Raw genomic sequence first — 18,992 nt, 5'->3', positions numbered from 1 at the left:
CTGTCATGGCACTATGGAAATGGGCCAAAAGGTGGTAACATACTAAAATATGGTAAATCATCTCAGGTTTCAGTATAATGTCACCTTTTCCCTATATTTTTGTTTTTAGTACGTGCAGAGAAGCATGTCCTAGGAATCGATAACTTACGGACCTCACTGGGCAGGATGTGGACCTCATTCCACCATTGTTTTATTGTTTGAGGAGCATGTCTCATGCTTTTGTTGCATGGTTTTCTTGCTACAAAAGCGTACTTTCTTGAGTGATGATTAACTTACAGGGGTCTCCCATACTTATTTTCTCTATTTACAGTTCCCTAGTGAGATTAACTATTTAATCACGTATTTTGTCCCTTTACTCTGTCCCTATCAGTTAAATATCTATTCTGAGTATTAAAATGAACTTAATAGTTTCTAGTCCCATCTTCCAAAGTCACAGAGAATGAGTCCCTTCTCACTTTCCTAATGGTTGTTCTTAGGGTGCTTGCCCAAGTCAGTCAGATCCCTTTCCTGCCCTGTCTTCTGTCCTCCTGCTCATGGAGCAGCATGGATGGATGGAGTGCGTGTGTGTGCATGTGTGTGTGCGTGCACACACACATGTACATACGTATTGGGACGTGTAAGGGAGGGAGGAGAGGAGAAAATTACAGCAGTTCTGAATTTACAACCAGGTAAAAACCATGTGAAAGAGGGAGTCGAAAATTAGGCAGACCACACTGCCCAGGACATTATGTGCCAAACTAAAAAGGTTGGGCTTTTAGGTAGGAGAGTCATACAGCCTGATTGGCAATTTAGAAAGATTATTCTTCGTATATTGCAGAGGAGACATTTGCAGGACCAGGACAGGAAAGGCCCATTAAGAAAATACTGTAGGAGTCCAAATGAAGGATGATGAGGTCTGATCAAATCAGAGCCACAAAGATGGAAAAGCAACGACACGTTCAAGAAGTGTTCAGGAGAGAACTAAAGACTTGGTGGTGGATGTAGACTTTGAGGTGGGAGGGAGCAGAGATGATGCCAAGGGGTGGTGGGACAGGCAGCAGATGGAACATCTCCAAAATCCTGCCACTACCAGAAATGTTCATTCCAGGGCCTCAGAACCCTCCCAAAGGAGTCTCTGCAGAGAGAGAAACGATACATTAACTGCAGGAGTTGGCAAGGAGTGAGGAATAGGAAACACTAATTACAGGCCAAGATAATTAGCCGGCAGGTCTGGGATCAGCTGCATGTAACCTCAACTCATCTGCTCCTGCAAATGGCCAAGGGAGGATGCGAGGGGAAGAGTGTGGGCAGGACATTTTGCAAATGCTAAGGGAGCAGCTGAGCGCAGACCTTGGTGACATGAGTTTGATATGCTTGGCACTTTGGCTCTGGTTTCTGGGACCCTTGGGGTGCCAAATGCACTGTAGCCAGCTGGCCAGTTGTCCAAATGTCACTTATGCCTCTAGGCCTCTAACTACCAGGCTCCCCTTTAGCCTTATAGCTACACTCCATTAGGGGCTTGCTGGCCACACGCACAGGAAATGGATTAGAGGCCATTAGACCGTCCAGGTTGAAAAAGGTCAGGTCTTGCCTCCTGGGAGCAAAGCCTAAACTCCAGCTTTGTAATGTGGTGCTTGAAGCCAGAGAAAGATCTCAGGACTAGGAAAGAGTCCCAGCCCAGCTATATGGGCTTGAGCAAGCAAATGGTTTCACTTCGCAGTCTTGGTTTGCTTATGGGGCATAAATAAGCAATGTTCCCTAACTGAGAACATCGGATGATATCAGAGGCAGGGGCGTAGGCATCTCCAGAGCTGTTGCTACTGTTGCTGATGTTAACTGCTAACTTGAATGTATAGGCGGTGGACTGGGAGTGAAGAAACCAAGGTTTTAGTCCTATTTCTGCTAGTGTGCTGTAGGACATTGGGCAAGTCACTTCTCTCTAGGGCTCAGGTTCTTCATCTGAAAACTGAAGGGATTGGTCTAGCTCAGTGATTTTTAACCAGAAATGTACACTAGAATTGCCTGTAGAGCTTCTTAAAAGTTCAGGTACCCACATCCCACCCTGTTATGTTGAAGCAGATTCTCAGTGGACATTAGATGCTCACCGAGAACCACTGGAATGGATGGTCAGGTGCCACCTGCCTCCCACCTCTGCCTACCTGCTCCCCCCACACCTGGAACGACTTGATCCTTGCCCTTGGGATAAGCCTCCCCACAGCCTCCAGCACTGATCCTGTCCTCAAGCTCTGGATCTCGGCATCAAGCCCCTGGTGCTGAACTGTCTCTGACCTCCTGATTTAGTCTCAACCCTGAGCCCAAGCCAGCTGCCGAGATGTGGTCTCACCTCGTTCCCTGAGGGAGCTGCACTGCTGGGCTTGTCCAGCAATGACTGGCAGAGCATTGTTTTGCTTTTCTCAGCATCTGGGGTCCCATCCCCCAACTCCAGACTAACGGGAAGAGACCTGCTATTGGCTGAAAGATTGCCTTGCTCTGGACCACCTTCTAGGAGCATCAGAATATCCCCTGCTGTTGGACCCCTCCTGTGGTCATGCCACACCAGTCTCCATCTGCCTCACAGAGAAGCCCACTGCCATCCAAGATCCGTGTTGGACCCTGTGATGTGGCTTCCTTCCCAGGACTGCGTGCGTGTGGCCTGTTGCCTGACCAGGCAGGTGGCACTTTCTGCCTTTAGTGTGCCTTAGGCCTATGGCTTCATTCCTTTCCTATTTCAACCTGATTTCTGCTCTGTCCAGCTGCAGCTGTGGTCATTTTAATGAGCTCTGTCCCACCATGTGATTTCAGTGATTTCTGATATCCCTCCCAGCTGAAAAGTCAGAACCAGGGAGGTTGCGTTGGACCTGGTCTCTCTGGGACTGGGTTTCTCATCTGTACAAGAGGAGTGTCAGCATCTGCCTTGTAGAAGCACTATCTCTTACTCAAATGCTGCTCGCCATCTATGAACTGAACTAAGTCCTACTATCCTCAGGCCTCAGACCTTAGACGTTGCTTCATAACGCAGGTCTCTCTTAACAACACTGCCCCACCACTGTTACGTGCTCTGATGCAACCTGTACTTTTCCTTTCAACTCCTTAAACGCATGTAATTGTTTTACATTTGGTAGTGTATATATGTCAATTCTACTGTCTCACTTCGTCCCAGATTACCGTTCCCCCTCCCCATGTCCTCAAGTCTATTCTCTACATCTGAGTCTTTATTCCTGTCCTGCCCCTAGGTTCATCAGAACCACTTTTGTTAGATTCCATATATATGTGTTAGTGCAAGGTATTTGTTTTTCTCTTTCTGACTTACTTCACTCTGTATGATAGACTCTAGGTCCATCCACCTCACTACAAAGAACTTGTTTATTTTTATGACTGAGTAATCTTCCATTGTATATATGTGCCACATCTTCTTTATCCATTCATCTGTCGATGGACACTTAGGTTGCTTCCATGTCCTGGCTATTGTAAATAGAGCTGCAATGAACATTGTGGTACCTGTCTCTTTTTTTTTTTTTTTCATGTCTCTTTTTGAATTATGGTTTTCTCTGGGTATATGCCCAGTAGTGGGATTGCTGGGTCATATGATAGTTCTATTTTTAGTTTTTTAAGGAACCTCCATACTGTTCTCCATAGTGGCTGTATCAATTTACATTCCCACCAACAGTGCAAGAGGGTTCCCTTTTCTCCAGACCCTCTCCAACATTTATTGTTTGTAGATTTCTTGATGATGGCCATTCTGACTGGTGTGAGGTGATACCTCATTGTGGTTTTGATTTGCATTTCTCTAATAATTAGTGATGTTGAGCATTCTTTCATGTGTTTGTTGGCAATCTGTATATCTTCTTTGGAGGAATGTCTATTTAGGTCTTCTGCCCATTTTTGGATTGGGTTTTTTTTTTTTTTTTTTTTTTGCGGTATGCGGGCCTCTCACTGTTGTGGCCTCTCCCGTTGTGGAGCACAGGCTCCAGACATGCAGGCTCAGCGGCCATGGCTCACGGGTCCAGCCGCTCCACGACGTGTGGGATCTTCCCGGACCGGGGCACGAACCCGTGTCCCCTGCACCGGCAGGCAGACTCTCAACCACTGCGCCACCAGGGAAGCCCCGGGTTGTTTGTTTTTAAGCTGTAAAGACTCTTCGTTATGTGGGGTCAGCATACTGGAGGGGCAACTGGCCTCATCGGCCCTCTTGGAAAGAGAAGAGCCAGACTGATAACCAGCTGTGTTGTTCTGGCCCCTGAGCACTGGGACAGTGGCAAAAGTACATCATTTCCCAAGGAAGAATTCCCAAAGCCATGGCAAGTCCCCAGATCTTACAAATCAGACTCAGTGCTGGGTGGGGGAGGACAGGCCTTTTGACAATACAGATTGCCAGGTCTCACCCTGGTCCTACTAAATCAAAATCATTTTGGACTGAAGCTTAGGAATTAGCATTTTTAACAAATTTTCATGTTAATTCTGATTTCTAGAATTTCTAGCCAAGCTGAAGAGCTTTTTTTTTTTTTTTTTCTTTTTGGCCAGGTCAGTTAGGGTCTTAAATCATTTCATTTATTGATTCATTCATCTGATAAATATTTATTAATCATAAGGTACTGTGCTAGCCATGGGTGAAGACAGAGACCAGTACTCTGTTTTCTAGTTCCTTCTGGTCTATCAAGAAAAACTACACATTAGAATTGTAATTATAATACACAGTGATGACTGCTGTCACAGAGGGAGAAATACAATGGCATAAGAGCACAGAGACAGGTGAACTCAGCTCTGAATGGGGAGTCCAGGAACACTTCACAGAGAACATTAATGGAGCACTCATGTGAGTAGCATGTTCTCACAGCAGGGATGGTGTGGAACCTTGGTGAGACTGCTGGAGAATGGACTTAACTGGAAGGCAGAGAAAATGATGTTCCGTGAGGTTGATGAGTACTAGGTTGTGAAGAGTGTGAATGCCACGCAAAGGCATTTGGATTTCATCATGTCAAAGGGGGAAAGAGATTCAGGAGACTGACCTACACATTGGTGGGTTATGGTGAGAATTCATTGAGGCACTGCAGGCTTAAATGCCTCTTCATTGCATCAGACTTAGGCTCAAACAAGCATTTGGAGGATTTTAAAAAGAAATACCAAATAGGAGGTTGACATCTACTTAGGAGCCAAGATAGTGTTTACCAGGAGTTGAGAGAAGGAAGTCATGTCTTCCTAGAGAAACCGGGTGTGTCCTGAACAGGCAGGGAGGAGAGAGAAGGTATTTCAGGCTGGGCAAGGCTTGGCACTGGGTCCAGCAGCACTTCTCAGCAAGGGCACTAACCGTTATCATAGTCCGAGAAGGCCTTGATAGGTTTTTTTGCCTATAGCTGTGTGCAAGCTCCTAATGAGAAGGGGTCATGTTTGGCCACAACAGTGCAAATGGAGCAACAATGTGGTGCCAGCTCTGAGGACCAGGTGGGGGTGAGCCCTGTACTCATACTGGTCCCATGTGGTACATTTTAAAAGGGAGGAAACACATTCTCTTCTTTCTGAGACTGGTCTTATAGAATCAAGAGTTCCTCAGCTCTGGAGGGCCCATAGAGCTCCTGCATACCAACTCTTACAGCTCAGAGAATGTCTGAGGGTGCAAGGACCCGCCCAGAGTCACTCTGCCATCTAATCCCACCTGAAGTGTGACCTTTTCCCTAACAGTACCCTCCTCTATTCCCTGGTTAGCCCACTCAGCAGCACATTGGAATAACCTGGAAAGTTTTAAAAATATTTATGCCTGGGTCCCACGCCCAGCAATACTGACTTAATTAATGTGGAATGGGGCCTGGGTGTTGAGAGTTATCAACCCTACCCAGGTAATTCTAATGTACAGCAAAGCGTGAGACTCACAGCTCCATTCTTACCTTTAAACAGTCAACCAATAAGTATTAGAAGGAAATGAGTGATTCAGTAATTGAGGTGTTAGCTAAGAATGCTATTCTCATTTTGATGAAGGATTCTTATTTTTCTTTTATACATATCTTGCTGATTTTCCTTTCAAACTCTGAAAGCAATCCACTTATTGCTGCAGTCCAAACAACACAATACATATATTTTTCTATGATCTAAAACTAAACCATGTCTATATTTTCCCCTATTTATAATGATAAAAATGGTAACCTCCTCTTCGCCACATCATACGTAGGAATCATTTTGCATTTGGGATCTAGCATAATATTGATTTATTTTTTATAGTCAACAATTATTAAGATTTAATTAAAAATTGTCTCTCTGAAATAATTTTCTCTTGTATTCATTTTTCATTTTGCTGGACTATAGCTTTCAGAAATTCTTACAATAAGAGTTGTTGTACAGACTTTGTATTCTAAAATCCTTTTATTTTGACCTTACATTTTAATGTTTATTTGGGTTGTTAAAGAATTCTAGGCTCAAAATTATTTCCTCTCCTAATATTGAAGATATTATTCCATTATCTCTTGTAGCCACTATTGGTCATCAGAAACTTGTTGTTTATCTGATTCTTCCTTCTTTGTAGGTAATTTTTTTCTGAAGCTTTTAGATTGTTTTCCTGTTCGTTGCCCAAAATTTCACTAGGATGTGCCTAAGTTTGAATTTTTGTTTTGTTTCGTTTACTCAGAAGCAAGATATCCTTTTTTGAATCTAAAAACATCTTTCTCCAGGACTGGGGTATTTTTTTCAAATATATATATATATATATATATATATATATATATATATATATATATATTTTTTTTTTGCGGTATGTGGGCCTCTCACTGTTGTGACCTCTCCCGTTGAGGAGCACAGGCTCCGGACACGCAGGCTCAATGGCCATGGCTCACGGGCCCAGCTGCTCCACGGCATGTGGGATCTTCCCGGACCGGGGCACGAACCTGTGTCGCCTGCATCGGCAGGCGGACTCTCAACCACTGCGCCACCAGGGAAGCCCTCTACTATATTTTTGATTTTCTCTCTTTGTTTTGTCTGTTCTCTCCATCTTCAACTCATATTCAATAAATAGATATTGGACTTTTGACTCTGTCTTCCACATGTCTTAACTTTCTCTGAATGTTTTGGCTCTGGGTCCTTCTGTTCTAAAAACTGGTGGAATTGCTCAGCTCCAGCTTACAACACACTCATTTTCTCTTCAGCTATGTCCAATGTGCTCTGCACTCATTGATTTACTTTTTCTTTCCAACAAGCATATTTTATCATTTCTGAAATCTCGAATTGGTACTTTTTCATAACATCTTGTTCTTGTTTCATAAATGTAAATATTAATTACATTTTTCCCCATTTTTATCTATTCCACTTTCTGTTTCCCAGGGAGCTAATTTTTCTGTTTGTTGAGTTTTATTCCCTTCTTATATGATGTTTGTTATCCTTAAATCTTCAGCAGTTCTTAGTAATGTGCTCAACTTTTATTAGAGGTTGCCTTTAACGCCACCTGAGGATGCATTTTCTTTACCAAAATCTGACTCTAGCCCTGTGGTGGAGGGGTGGGATGTGCTGTAGGCAATGAGTTGTGCCTGTGGCCAGACTTCTGGATGTGGGAGCTCCCAATTGCTTCTGGTTGTCGCAGGTACTGCCCTTCTTTGCAGCCCCAGCACTCAGAGGCTCCATCCTGATCTAAGGGCACTCACCCATGCAGCTTGCTGTTGGCTCACTGAAGGGAGGAAGTGGGGATGGATAGCACTAGCAGTGGGTCTTGAGACCATCAGGACCTGGGGAAGTATACAGCTGATGCTCATATAAAGAGGAAGTGTGTCTCCCTTTTAATTTTATTAGAACTGGGCTCAGAGACAGATGAGGAATATATAGACCCAGCCAGAACTTAACTCTAAGTCAAAAGGACCCCAAACACTTCACTGTATTTCTTCTCCTTATTCTAGGAATATATCTATATCTCTATATAGATATCTATCTAGGTATATAGATAGATACAGATATCTATCTGAATATCTATATAAGGTATGTGCTATGTCTATATAGATAGTTAGACATATGTACTAAATATTTCTACATATATATTTAAATATGTACATAAAGTATTTTACATAAGACTTGGCACTCAATAAATGAGAGCTACTATAAAGAAGCCTCATCAACATAATGTATTACTGCCACCAAAAGTCAATACTATTTGCTTATTTTCTCTATCTCTACTCTTCCTTTAAAATCCGATTTTGAGTTGGAATTGGTCTCAGAAGCCATTTACTTCAATCTCCTCATTTTTAAAGATTAATTAAAACATTCTCATTGCAGAAAATATAGAAAATACAGAAAAAGTAAAATAATTTAAAGAAAAAACTTTTATCCATAAGCCCATCACAGTTAGCACTATCAGCTCCATAATTTATGAACTGTGGCCCACAGAGGAGAAGTGGTCAGCCAACAATCTGACCTGTCAACAGGTCATTGACCAAGTGTCCTCCATACCATCCTCTGTCCTTCTCTCTGAGACAGGAAGACTGTGCTTTGTTCTACTGGTTAGAGGAACACACGACTGACTACAAGCCTGGGTAGAGTTACTGTCCCATACAAGAACCCTCAGTTCTGCCTGCCCATGCCCTCTTTCCTGCCCATAATCTCTTTGGTCACAGCAATGTCTTCCTCTTGAATTCCATGACCTCGAGGAGCTGAAGAAATCATTTGGCTCTTCACTTGTCTTAAACTATTAGTGTGGCATGTGTTTTGTTAGTACAGGTGTAGAGGTCATGATAAAACCGGTCTGGGGGAGAGGAATTGAGAGAGCTGCGGGACTGTGCAGTTTTTCCCCTGCACCGCCTGGAAAACTCCTCTAAGAAGCTTCAATATCACCTCCAACTTGAAGTCCTCCTTCCTCTGCCCAGGCAATTGGTCAGTCTCAGCTCTGTGCTCCTTAGCAGTTAGTTCATTTCTCCCTACAGCATTTATAGGATTTATGTGTCTATAGGTCTGTATCACCTGATGGATTATGAATTTCCTAAAGACAAGGATCCAACACCTAGCACAATTCCAGGTTCATAACAAGAGCTTAATAAAAGTCTGATGAATGAATGATTGAATGTTTGAGTGAATAAACTTCACTGAGGAGCTTTAGCAAATATTCCAGAAGCATTTTGAAATATTTGAAGAATATTTTGTTGAAATACAAAGAATGTCCCAAGAACAAGTAAGACAGCTTCACCTACCATATCTAACATGATATTACCAATAGTGTACCATAACTAAACCATTTAACTAGCCTTCCTTCTATTAACATAGGCATTTATTCCTTGACTTACCAGCGAGTCAAGGGTGGAAAATGTGAGTGGCACGTACTCTAACAACACAATTATTGCTTGAATTTGTTCTACAGAATCCTAGAAGAGTACTAATCTATGTTCCTGAACTTCTCCAGTGTCAGGGATACACCTGCCCTCAAATTCACCCTATTTCAAAATCAGAAAAATCATCATTTTTAAAGAAAGTATCCTAGGAGATAGAAAGAGATTTGAATTTTAAATTAAAGGTTTAGATTTGAGGCCCAGGTCTACTATTAACTGGCTGTTGTGTTCATCTCTTTACTATTCGAAGCCTCATTTCCTTATCTTGAAAATAAGGAAATGCTACCCTGCCAGAGCAGGGTAGCAGTGAACACAAAGTGTGAAATGAATACAAAAGTATTTTGTGAACAATGAAACAGTGTACATATTTAAGGGTGGAAAGGAAGGGAGGATGGAGGTTAGTAGGGACACGGATATCTGTTTTAAATGAAAGAGAATATCTGTCAGAACAAAAGAGAAAAGATTCTTCTCCAAAGAGGAGGAAATCACTGGAATCATGGAATGCTGTGTCACAGGGGATGAGAATGCCTTGCTTACAGTCACATGGGGTCAGTGGAGAGAACAGTTTCATAACTACTGGTGCTCCATCCTTCCTGCCTCCTTCCTCCCACCTTTCTGGTCTTGTCTCAAAGAACACAGGCTCTGAGATGCACTGCCTAGATTTGGGTTCTGATTCTGCCACTGACTGAACCCCCAAAAGTACTTCACTTCTCTATCCGTCACTTTCTTCATCTGTGAAATCAGAGTGATCATAACATCTCCACATAGGATCCTCCCTTCCCTGTTATCCAGTTTTATTTCCACAGTCTATCATTACAACTTCCTTGTATCTACTCTCAACTCCCTTGATTCCCCTTCTCCTCTGGGTGCTGCACTCACTTTGCAATATCACGCCCTAGTGAATCATAACTCTCCTCACACTCTCTGCCTGCCCTTCTGCAGCTGACTGGAGCTTGAGAAAAATTCAGGACCCCACTGACTGACCTGCCTTAGATGCAGGACCAAGGACCACAGGTGTGCCCTTAAGAATACCCAGATGCTGTATTGTATCCCCTTAGACCACCCACTTTCCCACCCTGCTAGAAACAACTTCACAACAAACTCCTCCTCAATCTGCCTTTACCCACACTCTCAGCTAATGGCCTTGCTTTTCACATCTCTGAGAAAGTAGAAGCAATCAGAAGGGTATTTGCATGGACTCCTACAAATCTATCTGTAAATCTGCCAGCATTTTCAGTGTTCTGCCTTCCATTCTGTTACTGAAGATAAGTTTTCCACCTCTTATCGAAAGCTATTATGGTTGAACTGTGCCCTCCAAAACTGTATATTGAAATCTTAACCCTCAGCACCTCAGTGAGCTTATTTAGAAATAAGGTCATTGCAGATGTAATTAGTTAAGATGAGGTCATACTGGAGTAGGGTGAGCCTCTAATTCAATACCACTGGCTGGTGTCCTTATGTGAAGGGGAAATTTGTTCACAGACACACACAGGAAGAATGCCAAGTGAAAAGGAAGGTAAGACCAGGGTGATGTGCCCACAAGCCAAGAAATGACAGATTTCCGGCAAACCACTGGAAGCTAGGGGAGAGGTTGCAAACAGATCCTCCTTCATAGACTTCAGAAGGAACCAACCCTGCTGACACCTTAACCTTGGGTTTCTAGCCTCCAGGACTGTGAGAAAATTAATTTCCACTGCCACTCAGCTTGTGGTACTTTGTTCTGTCAGCTCTAGAAAACTACAACAAAAGCCAACCCTTCAGTCACCTAAAGTGACTAGATTCTACCCCGTTTAGACTACCCTGAGACATTGGTCCAACAGCATTTTTCTCCTATAGCATTAGTTTTTTCCTCTCTACTGTATCATTCTCATCGGCTCCACACAGGCTGTTATCTGTCCCATCTCAAAAAAAAAAAAAAAATTGTTTTTAACTTCCCTTGACCGTGCTTTCCCTGCCTTCTACCACTCTTCTCTCTGCAACACTTTGCGGCAAAACCTCTTATGTTGATATACTCATTGTCTCCGATTCCTCTCTTGTCTTTTCTTAAACACACTCAAACTAGGCTCTCATGCGCTTTACTCCACATAAAGTGTTCTTGTCAAGGTCACCAATGGCTTCCACATTGCTACGCCCACTGACCAACTCAGTCCTCCTCCTACCTGAGCCACCAGTGACATTGGACACAGCAGATCATTGCTGCCCCCTCAAGGCACTTCTTCCCTAGACTTCTGGGACTACACACTCTTGGCTTTGTCCTCCCTTTCTGACTGTTCCTGTTCATTCTCCCAGGGTGGTTCCTCATCTTCTCCCAGACTCAGGGTCCTGTCCTTGGTCCTCCCCTCTATCTACCTACAACATACAGCCCCTCAGTGAGCTCATCCAAGCTCAAGGTTTAATTACCATCTATGTACCAAAGACACTTAAATGTATAGTTCCAGCTGAGCCACTCCCCTGAAATCCAGGCTCATGGAGCCAACTGCCCACTCCAAAAAAATACCACAAACGTAACATGTCCCAAACTGAACTCCCGACCTTCCTCCGAAAGCCTGTTCACCTGCATTCTTCTCCATCTCGGCTGAGGGCAACTCCATTCTTCCAGGTGCTCAGGCCAAAACCTGGTATTCGTTTTTTGTTTTTTGCTTTTTAAAATTTTTATTGGAGTATAATTGCTTTACAATGTTGTGTTGGTTTCTACTGTACAGCAAAGTGAATCAGCTATACGTATACATATATCCCCCTTTTTTTGGAGTTCCTTCCCATTTAGGTCACCAGAGCATTTGTATTCATTTTTCCCTCCTTACTTTCTCTCCCGCCACAGATCCAAGAAGTCCTACTGACTCAATATTTAAAACATATCTGGAATCTAAACCTTTCTCATCCCCTCTCCTAAGCTATCATCATCCTTCACCAAGATTATTGCAACTGCCACCTAACTGATCTTCCTACTTCTTCCTTTGCATCCTACACTCTATTCTCAACACAGCAGTCAGGTCCTGTAAAACACAGCTCACCTTAAGTCAAGTCCTCCCATGGCTTCCCACTTGATAAGAGAGAAAGCTGGGCCCTTCCAATGGCCTCCTGGTCCCTTCATTGCCTCTGACCTCATCACTGGGCTGCTCCAGCCACAGCGGTCCTTGCTGGTCCCAGAACATCCAGGTTGCTCTCACTGCAGGGTCTTCGCACTGGAACACTGGTGCCCCAGGTAACCACGCGGATAACTTCATTACCATCTCCTTCTCCTCTCAAATGTCACTTCCTCAATGAGACCTACCTGGACCAACTATAAAATTGTGATTCCTGCTCTCAGATGCTCCCTTTCCCTCCCCCTGCCCCATCACTTCCTAGTATACAATATAATTTACTTATTCATTATGGTCCTATATTTTCTGTCTCCCTGTACCAGAATGTAAGCTCTGGAAGGTAGGGGTTTATTTTTCTGTTTTGTTTTATTTATAGATTTATTAAGTGCCCAATAAATATTTGTTGAATGAGTGAACAAATGAAAGAATGAATATAAAGGGTCTAGAATAGTGTCTGGTGCAAAATATGTACTTAAGAATTATTAGCCATCGTCAATGTTACCTCGCATTATTGAATGGGAAATCAGATTTTGCAGCAGGAAGATCTAGGAACTTGTCTGGCAGAGTGCCCCTTAAAGGAAAGACACTGGGTGAGGGGGGAAAACTTGCCATTAATGAAGCTTATCCAAGGCTCATTTATTTCCAGTTGACTTTGCATGGACTCTTCTGGTTTTCCTCTGACTTCTCTCTTGTGCCAAACTTGGATGAATCCCTTGGACCTACCCTGGCAGGGCTCTGCTAGAATCACTGCTCTGTGCTTCTCAGGAGAACCTCAGGCCCAATTTAGCTAGTGGGAAACAGAAATTAATAACCTCAGAGAAATCTCAGCCCATCTCTGCTGCTACCTCATTTCCAGGATTTTTCAGTCTTTAAGAGGCTATAGGAGAATTAGGTCCAAACCCAAGAGCTGGTAGTAGTTAATACTACTGAACAAAGGACACATAGATTCTGCCCAGCCCGTCAGACATTCCCATGGTCAGTAGAGAACACAAATAGTTTATAATTTATAAATTTATACTTTAAATTCCCATGGTCAGTAGAGAACACAAATGGTTTATAATTTTTTTTTCGATGGAAGGGTTTGCCGGGAAACGATTGAATGTGACTTAGGTTTTATAGGACCACTGGCTGTAATTTTTTAAAATAGATTGTAGAGGGGAAGTAGGGAGAGCAAGTAGGAGGCTATTGCACTAATCTTCCTGAGAGCTCAGATCACAGTAGAGAAGTAAGAAATGGTTGGATTCTGGATATGTTTTGAAAGTAGAGTCCATAGGATTTCCTGACTGATTGGATCTATGGTATGAGAGAAAGAGAGAGGTCACAAAGACAGCATGGTTTTGGGGCTGAGCCCCTGGAGAGATGGGAGCTGTCATAGCACCTCATGTGACCCACAGGACACTCTTGGTATTGAGAAGGTGTATATGGCTGGGGGGCAGGCAGAGGAAGGGTTGCCTTAAATTGTTTTATACACAAACATTGCAAATATGTCTTCTTTAAAGCAGACAGACAAATGTTCTTCAATTTTTCCTAGAAACAAGAGAGAAGGTTTTGTCCTCAGAATTCCTAATAATTAATTCCTCCTTTCCCTAGTCTTTTTTTTTTTTACTCTGTCCAGGAAAATTCATTTTCTGAATAATTTGCACAGAATAGAATAGCTCAAGTCTAACATATTGTTTAATAAAAATGCAACTTTAACAATGTCCACACACTCACACCCCTTCCTGAGTGAATTCAGACCCTCAACATGCAGGTCTTGTCTGAAAGCATCAGTGTTGATTTAAAGCCCACCCAGTGAGAGGGGTGGATATTCAAAGGACTGAGAGGGCTACTGGGGAGAGAGGGGGGCTATACTCTACATTCCTTAGCATTTGGGGTGAGGACGAGCCCCATTTTCTCATCCAGAGTCCCCTGGGCTGTCGGACTTCTGCCACTACACAGTGTCAGCCTGTCCACTGACAGCGTTTCTCCCAGATGGAGCCTAACCCGGAGGAAAGGGCCTTGTTGGAGAAGAAAGGGGAAAAGAGTGGAAATGAGGATCAAGGGTCTCCCAGCTCCCCATTACTAATATTAAACTATTTTGTGTATGTAACATATGACTTGGAAATTTGGGATCACATGGAACAGTAAGATCAAACGGAAACTTTCAGCTGGTTGTCTTAGGAATCAGTTTGCCTGGGAGGCTTAGGGCACTGTAGGGAAGAACACATACAGACGAGGGACATGAGACTCCGGGGTGTCCTGGGGTGCTGCCCTGGCCAGCAGCGTCCCACCTACATTCTCCACAAGATGGCGCTTGTCTGCCCAAAGCTCGGTGGAGGACTTTGGATTTTGTTTGAATAATGGAAGCTGCAGTCCCATCCACTTATCTTCCAGGAGAAAGACTACGAAAAATGTCATGAAGAACCTAGGGGTAAGACAGGAATAAAGACACAGACCTACTAGAGAATGGACTTGAGGATATGGGGAGGGGAAAGGGTAATCTGTGACAAAGTGAGAGAGAGGCATGGACATATATACACTACCAAACGTAAGGTAGATAGCTAGCGGGAAGCAGCCGCATGGCACAGGGAGATCAGCTCAGTGCTTTGTGACCGCCTGGAGGGGTGGGATAGGGAGGGTGGGAGGGAGGGAGACGCAAGAGGGAAGAGCTATGGGAACATATGTATATGTATAACTGATTCCCTTTGTTATAAAGCAGAAACTAACACACCATTGTAAAGCAATTATACTCCAATAAAGATGTAAAAAAAAAACAAAAAAAAAGGAATGCGGATGAGCAGGGCCAGCCTGGTTGCAATTTCCCACCGAGCAGGACTGAGGTCCATCAACTCTGCTTGAAGGTAACTTCCTCATATTTGTGATGTTTGGAACCCTGAGTCTGTGTCTCCTGCCACAATAGGCCGCAAAACCATTCAAACAAAAACAGAAGGAAGATTGTATGTCAGCAGAGCACTTTGTAGTTAACACAAGGTGTTCAGATATGTTTTATGATTTGATTTTCAAACTAGCTTGGACTGGAAATCCATGTCTGTCTCATTCATCGTATCCACAGTGTTTGGAGCAGGGAGTGGCACATAGGCTCTAACGCATATTTGTCAAATAAACGAACCCTGTGAGGCCAGAACAGGAATCATTATCCACATTATATATCTGAGGCCCAGAGACTCACAGTTAATAAATGGCAGAGCCAGGACCACACAGAGACTCCCACCCCAAGGTCATTGCTAGTTATTCTGTCCTCTGATGCTTCTGGGTCACTAGCCTCAGGAAGCAAAGAACCCCAAAGCCATGAGTGTGTGGAGCCGCTGTACAGTGCACAGAAAAGCAGGCAGCAGGGGTTTTCTAGCAAAGAGAAAGATATTCAAAGAAAACTCAGGACCAAGATGTGGACATATAGCTGGCAAAAAGCTTCATGTCCTCCCCGTGCGGCAAGGTGTGTTCCAGCAGGCAGGCACTGGCTGGAAACATACGCAGCTCTTCAGCCTCCCCTGGAGCAGAGCTTGAGAATGCAGCCTTTTGCACGGCTGAAGTGCTCACAGGAAACCCAGACCCAAAAGCATTACAGTTATATCTAACTGATCCTTCATGGTCCGCTATTTAGTTATTAGCCATGGTAAGACTCGGGATTCATCACTCCTGCAACTTCTTCTCTAGGGGAAATAACCAAGAGTTTAGTCTTACCACAGATTAGAAAGCTAATGTGCATAGCTGACCACTGAGAGTGAATACATGACATTAGGTTCTTAAGGCTGAGAAGAACTCTGAGTGGTCCATAGTCAGGGTCCCTAGACACAAGGTCCGAGAAGCTGCTGAAATAACATGTATATTACGAGTGTTCTGGAGGACAGGGTCTATGGCTTCCATCAGATCCTCACAAGGGTCTCTGCTCCAAACCTAGCCACTGAGGATCAGAAATTACCTCCTTAGCCCCCCAGCTGCCCAGCTTTGGTCAAAGCCCCAGGGATAGGGCATAGATACCTTGCAAGGCAGCCCATCCATTTCCTGTGATCAATACCTACCCCCAGAGAGTGAGGGGTGGGCAGCTTGTCCCACTAGGACCTGAATAAAACACCTCCCTCCATGTGTCCAGCACACGGGGTCAGAACCAGAGCTGCAGCATAACAGTGCTGGGACGGCCTCGGAAGTATGTCAGTAGGCATCACGGGGGCTGCTTTTCAAATATGCATATTTAAAGACAACTAATGACTAGTTCCCCCAAAGTGAGGGAGAATTCTTTTTAATAAGAATTGCTGCTCATATGTCTCAGAAGAGCCTCTTATATAGAAGCCAGGTCTGGAGCTGGTGGCGTCTATCAGCTCCAATTCTAATGAACCACCCCCAAGGTGAGGTTTCAGTGATGGAGGTAAAGCCCCAAGTTTGTGCAAAAATAGATCCTCTCCTGCCATCTGGTGTCTAACACTATTAATGCACCTTTCACAACATACATTGTATCAAGTTCCCATCTCTGATCTTTTCAAGGGTTTCAGAACTGAACTTAGTTTAAACTCCACCCTTTACTTACATGAAGTCTGGGCTCAGGAATTGTATAAGCATGTGTCACACAGCTTATCAGTGGCAGAGCCCAGATTGAGGCTTAAGCCTTCTTCGCTGTCCTTCAGGAGCTCTTTCCCATCCTGTGCACTGTTCCGTGTCTAACCTTCCCTATCACTTTGCCCTTTTCCTGGGACAGGAACTTTTCATCTGGAACCAAGGTCCGGCTGACTGTTCTCCTCCATGCTCCCCCAGCTCCCCACACTTCCCTCTGTAACAGCATTCTGCACCCAGATTATCCCCACCAACTTTTCTGTGTCCTTCACTCAACAAGAGGCCCTTGAGAGCAGAGACAGTTCACATTCCGAACACAGGGCCCAGCCTGGAGCCTAGTGCACGTGAACTGATGAGAGAAGTCGCCCCTCACCCAGGAAAGCAGCACCCTTGCTGCACCTGTCATCACGACCATTGTCTTCCTGCTGTGCTACAGAACCCCGTGCTCCTGGGGTTCTGAAGAGAATGGACATGGGTCCCTTCGTGCAGAGCTCTGGTGGGTAGGAGGCCCGTCCAGGACAATACTGAGTGAGGAATCTTACAAACGGGCACCCTAAGGGCAAAAAGAGAACATGGTGAGGCTGTCAAGCTCAGGGTAGTTTCGGAGAATAATGTTCAAGGCAGTTTCTGAGACTTGAAGGTGAATTCAGGAGAACCTTGGTGGAGAGCACTTGGGCAGCAGGAACAGCCAGGCCCAGAGGTGCAAGCAGGCAGGTGTGTTAAGGGTATACCTGGAGTGCAGAGAAATTTGAGAGCTGTGGGGAGAAAAAGCCTAACCCAAGAGCTTCACAAGGGCCAAGTGACAAAGGTCTTTAATGCCAGGATCTGGGAGCTTAGCCTCAGTTTCCAGGGACGAGATGCCTGTGTAAAAGATTTTAAGGAGTAGAACAATGAGATGGGGTCTGGGCAGCAGTGGGATGGATGAATCAGGAAACATTAGATTAAGGAGTGTGGCCCAGGGGAAGTCTGTAGAGCTGCTGTTCTCACACTTCAGTGTGCTTTAGAATTTTAGGAGAGACAGCTTGAATGCAGATTCCTAGGTGCCCTCCAGAGATTCTGATTCAGTAGATCTGGGCTAGGGCCCTGGAATTTGCACTTTCAGCAAGAAGCAAACTCTTTGGGTGCTTCTGATACAAATGGCTTAAGGGCACACTTGAGAAACCACTGGAGGAGAATGAGAGGAGGAGAGAGCAGAGGTTGGAGGTCAACATGTAGGGGATGGGAAGTGAAGGAGATGAGATGCCTCCCAGTGGTCCTTGAGGGAAAACAGTTGGGGGACGGGAAAGGGAAGGGAGAAGCAGCGCCTGAAAAACCAAAGGAAGAGTGCTTTCAGAAGGAGAGACCAGTTCCCCAAAACAAACTCAATGAGACAGTTAAATTAGGTATGAACAGAAAACAGAGTTGGTCAGATTTGGGCAACTTAATCTATACTCTGCTTTATATATATATTTTTAAGTCGTTCATTTGCAAACCTTGATATTTTAACTATAATTGGAAACCAATCTTCGTATTCTATCTCAAATCTGATTACACTGATTTCACCAAGTGAAACTCACAAACCTCCCTTACCACCTGGGAGATCTTTGCAAGACTGAAGAATCCTAAAACTTCACCACCTCGGAGGTCTTGGGGGTGAGGTGTGGAGCTGTCCATGAATCATCCTCATGATCAGTTAGGTTTGGAAGTCTTTGGATGTGTCTGATTCCCATCCTAAGCTACTAAGGAGAGACAGAACGTTTTTCCTTGCACTTCATGATCATTCAGAACTATCAGATTATGCCTTTGGTGAATATGACAAACTACATGCCTGAAAGTATGGCTAATTATGGTCTAATAGCATTTGTTGGTGTCGCATAATGTTGGAAGACTTGCTTAGATTTATAAACTCCTTTTCTTAAAAAAGTTTAGTTTTCAGTATAAATCTAATCACTGTATATCTATTCTTTCTAATCTTTTCAAATGACTGTAGTTATGAGTAGTATGTCTATGTGCAATGATTCTGTGGATGTTATGAAGAGAGACAAATAAGACAGTAAGAGGTGGTTTGGAACTAACTCATCACACCCAAAGAACACATCACAAACAAATCATGTACCATCTTTAT

The sequence above is a fragment of the Tursiops truncatus genome, chromosome 4, assembly GCF_011762595.2.
Source record: "Tursiops truncatus isolate mTurTru1 chromosome 4, mTurTru1.mat.Y, whole genome shotgun sequence".
NCBI lineage: Eukaryota > Metazoa > Chordata > Mammalia > Artiodactyla > Delphinidae > Tursiops > Tursiops truncatus.
The sequence above is the reverse complement of the archived record's forward strand: the minus strand, read 5'-3'. Positions refer to the sequence as shown.